We start from the raw sequence: 5,777 nt of genomic DNA on the forward strand, positions 1-5,777 counted from the left end.
TGTAGACTGTTATAGTTCAAATTGTCCCACTTCCCCCAGAATTTTAGAAACTAGAAGTCTGGGAGATACTCTATCAGTTGTAGTTGGATAATTCCAAGTGCTGATAGTACTATTCATCTTTTTTATTACTGTGTCAGATGAAACAAATGCCAAGTTCCAAAAGATGCAGATTTTTATCATATAGTGATTTTAGGCAGAAATTATCAACAAGCCATGCCTTGTATGTTTTGTCTTATATTTATCTTTACAACTAAACTATGAACGAGTTTGGAAAGTGATTTGACATGCTTGCGCACTTGATCCACTTGGTCAGATATTTGAATGATGGTATTACCTAGATTCTAATCTGATTCTAATTATATAATAAATAATAACATAGAATGTGAAAATAGGTTTGAGCGCTTACTGTTTATGCTTTATAGTGACCTCCATCATGACACATTTACTACATTTATGAATTGAAAAGTTCTGTAATTGTAATTGTAATTATTATTGCTGTTCATGTAACAAAACATGCTTATGATAGTAGCAAACAAATAGAAATGTCCTCCAAATGCTATTTTTTTAATTGAGTTGTAACTGTTACTCTTGTAATTGTGTATGACACATTAAAATTTGTAAAAAATTTTAGCATGAAAAATAAAATTTGTATCACTCATGTATTTTGGCTATGCTTTTGAAATTTCCTTGATGTAAGCAAATCAGTGTATATATTGAAAATCTTTTAGCTTTAATCTCTTCAATCCTTATAGTCCTTATCTGAACTCCACTTTAGCATTGTCTCTGATTTATTTCTTTCATTCACTTAACTTCCAATCAGTGCTCAAGTTTCATTAATTTTACCTCTGTAATGTCTCTGGAATTAATCTCATAGGTGAAATTTCTCTTGCTATTATAGACATACCTTGGAGATATTGCAGGTTGGTTCCACACCATGTCAATAAAGTTATAACATAATAAAGCAAGTCACACACATTTTTTGGGTTTCCCAGTACCCAAAAGTTATGTTTATATCATACTATAGGCTATTAGTGTGCAATAGCATTATGTTGAAAAACACAATGTATATGTAGGTTGGGTGCAGTGGCTCACTCCTGTAATCCCCGCACTTTTCAGAGGCGAAGGTGGGAGGAACGTCTGAGCCCAGAAGTTCAAGACCAAACTGCTCAACATGGTGAGACCCCATATAAAACACACACACATACACACACACACACACACACACACACATCATTGCTTAAAAAATGTTAATGATCATCTAAGTGTTCAGAAGTTTGTACTCCTTTTGCTGGTAGAGGATCTAGCCTGGATGTTGCTTGCTGACAGATTCATGCAGTGGTTCCTGAAGTTGGGGTGGCTATGGCAGTTTCTTAAGATAACAATGAAATGTATCACATCTGTTGCCTTGTCCTTTCATGAAAGATTTCTCTAGCATGTGATGCAGTTTGATAACATTTTACCAATGGTAGGCGTTTTTTTCAAAATTGGAGCCAGTCCTCTCAAACCCTGCCTCTCCTTTATCAACTATGTTTAAATAATTTTCTAAATTATTAGTCATTACAGCAATGGTCTCAGCATCTTCACCAAGAGTAGATTCCATCTCAAGAAACCACTTTCTTTGCTCATTCATAAGAAACAATTCCTCATCTGTTCAAGTTTTGTCATGAAGTTTTAACAATTCAGTCACATCTACAGACTCTGTTACTAAATTTTAGTTCCCTTGGTATTTCCACCTCTGCTGTGACTTCCTTCACTGAAGTCATGAACCCCTCAAAGTCATCCATGAGAGCTGAAATCAACCTCTTTCAAACTCCTGTTAATGTTCATGTTTAGACCTCCTCCCCTGAATCACAAATATTCTTAATGGCATCCAGAATGGCAAATCCTTTCCAGAAGGTTTCTATTTACTTTGCCCAGATTCATCAGAGGAATCACCACCTATGAGAGCTATGGTCTTACAAAATGTATTTCTTATACAGTAAAATTCAAAAGTCAAATTTACTCCCTGATCCATGGCTGCAGAATGCATGTTGTGTTAAGAGGCATGAAAACAGCATTAATCTCCTTGAACATCATCAGCTGTTGGGTGACCAGGTACATAGTCAATGAGCAGTGATATTTTGAAAGGAATTTTTTTTTTTTCCTGAGCAACAGGTCTCAACAGTGGGCTTAAAATATTCAGTGAAACATGCTGTGAACAGATGTACTGTCATCCAGACTGTTCCATTTATTGAGCACAGGCAGAGTAGGTAAAGTTTTTAAGGGCCCAAGGATTTTTCCGGATGGCAAATGAGCATTGGCTTCAACTTAAAGTTAGCAGCTACATTCACCACTAAAAAGAGTCAGCCTGTCCTTTAAAGATTTAAAGGTAAGCACTGACTTCTCTTTAGCTATGAAAGTCCTAGATTGAACCTTTTTGTAAAAGAAGGTGGTTGTATCTACATTGAAAATAGGTTGTTTAGTGTAACCACTTTCATCAGTGATTTTAGCTGGATATTCTGGATATTACTGCAGTTTCTCCTTCAGCACTTGTTGCTTCACCTTGTAGCTCCCTCATCTCTCTCAGCCTTCATAGAATTGAAGTGTTAGGGCCTTGCTCAGGATTAGGCTTTCACTTAGGGAATGTTGTGGCTGGCTTGATCTTCTGTCCAGACCACTAAAATGTTCCCCTATCAGCAATAAGGCTGTTTCATTTTCTTATCATTCATGTGTTTTCAATTACTTATAGTACCCGTTTCAATTACTTATAGTAAGGAATTACTTATAGTAAGGAAACAGCACTTTTAATTTCCTTCAAGAACTTTTCCTTTGCATTCACAACTTGTCCACGAGACCTAGCTTTCAGCCTATCTTGGCTTTCCAAGATAGTCCTTTGTGAGAAACACGTGATCACTTAAGTGCAATTATTTCTAGCTTTTGATTGAAAGTGAGAGATATATGACTCTTCCTTTAATTTTAACACTTAGAGGCCATTGTAGGATTATTAAGCCTAATTTCAATGTTATTTTGTCTCAAGGAGAGGGAGATGTGGAACAGCTGGTTGACAGCTGGTTGGTAGAGCAGTCCAAACCTACAGTTTTTAAAATTACATTCACTGCCCTACATGGATATGATTCATACAAAAACATCAAAGATCACCAATTAAAGATCATTATAAAAGAATTAATAATAATGGGAAAGTTTGAAATACTGCAAAAATTACCAAAATGCAAGAGACATGAAATGAGAACATGCTGTTGGAAAAATGGCATTCATAGACTTGGCACAGGATTGCAAGAAACCAATTTATCAAAACCACAATATCTGCAAAGCACAGTAAAAGGAGATATGTCTTAACTTACTTTTTCTTTTTTTTTTAAACTGAAAACAGCCCAAGTTCCTACTCTGTTTTTGAGACCCTTTCATTATCTGGCTACAATCTCAATTCACAATCATTTCTTATTGCCCTTTACCTATGTCCCAACCAAATAGAGATATTTCTCACTGGAAACAGTTCATTCCTTTATCCCTTTGCTCATTCTGTTCCTTTTCTTTAGAAAATTATTTGTCCATGTTTTTTATCCCACAATCCTATCTTTTCCAATGCCTATTTCATGTCCAATCTGTCTCTACTTGTCTCCCTCTAAACTTACTGAAACACTTGGTGAATTTTTTCTTAAAGTTTTTTCTGAGCGTTTACTTTTAAGGGAATTGCCCAGTCATAAAGTTAGAACACAAGTTTTTAACTCAACTTTGTTTTGAACTCAAAACCTGTGTTACACTTTTGTTTTCTGAACTTTTTTATTCAAACAATTTTTGTCAGCTTAAAGTTTGAGTTTTAATCATCATTTTAAAAATCTTGAATAAGGTAGTATGATTACAAATAGATGGAATGTGCCCAAAATTATCTCTGTGGAATAATGCAGAAAAACAAAAATGAAAAGATGTATTAACTGAATGTGTTCCCCTTCCCAGTTTCTCAGGGGAGATGAATCGTTAACAAGTTTGTGAGGCTTTTCTTCTGGTAGATTTCCATTTCCTTGATCAGTGCTTTTTCAGAATCTTTTTAAGGTTGTGAAATATTTATTTTTAAATAGTATCTTATGTGGAACCCTGATATGTGTCAAAACAGCTGCTTTGATTTAGTTGAGAGCTGACCTGCAGCCCCTGACTGCTCACCTTTCCAGGAACCCCTGAATTACTGGCCTACAGGGTAGTGTCCAGTCACTTCTTCAATGATAACTTATTGAGTGTGATTTAACAAAACTGCTTTAGTTTATGAGTGAAACATAATTTATAACTAGGCAAATATAGGCTTAAATTTATAGTTTATAAATAGCTTTGAAAATGATAATAGACAAATGTGATTTCCAAGTTTTAAGCAATTATTTTCCATTTTAACATATATTTTAAATGTTTTGTCTTCAAAGGGAATCCTTAAAAAAGATGTATTGGAAACTATTGGTTTCTTATTTTCATTTCATGAATTTCAGATTCATGAATGGACTATATCAATAATGGCATTTTTAAGTTACCCAAAAAAATTAAATATACACAATTTTTAATCTAAAATCTAGATACTTCTTTTTTAAAATACCTAAAGTTCTGGAATACATGTACAGAATGTGCAAGTTTGTTACATAGGTATACATGTGCCATGGTGGTTTGCTGCACCCATCAACCTGTCATCTGCATTAAGTATTTCTCCTAATGCAATCCCTACCCTAGTACCTCACCCCCAGACAGGCCTCAGTATGTGATATTCCCCTCCCTGTGTCCATGTGTTCTCATTGTTCAGCTCCTGCTTATAAGGGAAAACATGCAGTGTTTGGTTTTCTGGTCTTGTTTCAGTTTGCTGAGAATGACTGTTTCCAGCTTCATCCATGTCCCTGCAAAGGACATGAATTCATCCATTTTTATGGCTGCATAGTATTTCATGGTGTATATGTGCCACATTTTCCTTATCCAGTCTATCATTGATGGGCATTTGGGTTGGTTCCAAGTCTTTGCTATTGTGAATAGAGCTGCAATTAATATACATGTGCATGTGACTTTATAACAATGTTTTATAAGTCTTTGGGTATATACTCAGTAATGGGATGGCTAGGTTTAATAGTATTTCTGGTTCTAGATCCTTGAGAAATCACCACACTGCCTTCCACAATGGTTGAACTAACTTACACTCCCACCAACAATGTAAAGGTGTTCCTATTTCTCCACATCCTCTCCAGCATCTGTCGTTTCCCGACTTTTTTTTTTTTTTTTTTTTTTTTTTTGAGACAGAGTTTCACTCGTTACCCAGGCTGGAGTGCAATGGCGCAATCTCGACTCACCGCAACCTCCTCCTTCTGGGTTCACGCAATCCTCTTGCCTCAGCCTCCTGAGTAGCTGGGATTACAGGCATGTGCCACCATGCCCAGCTCATTTTTTGTATTTTTAGTAGAGACGGGATTTCACCATGTTGACCAGGATGGTCTCGATCTGTTGACCTCGTGATCCACCCGCTTCGGCCTCCCAAAGTGCTGGAATTACAGGCATGAGCCACCGCACCCAGCCCGTTTCCCGACTTTTTAATGATTGCCATTCTAACTGGCGTGAGATGGTATCTCATTGTAGTTTTGATTTGCATTTCTCTAATGACCAGTGATGAGCTTTTTTTCATATGTTTCTTGGCCACATAAATGTCTTTTTCTGAGAAGTATAAGATACTTAATTATTAAATTTAAAAAACATCATTTTCAAACTAGCAAAATCAAGTTTTCTGCCTTGCTGATAACCTATTGACATTTCTTTTACTG

The sequence above is a fragment of the Saimiri boliviensis genome, chromosome 10 (assembly GCF_048565385.1).
Source record: "Saimiri boliviensis isolate mSaiBol1 chromosome 10, mSaiBol1.pri, whole genome shotgun sequence".
In the NCBI taxonomy this organism is placed as follows: Eukaryota; Metazoa; Chordata; class Mammalia; order Primates; family Cebidae; genus Saimiri; species Saimiri boliviensis.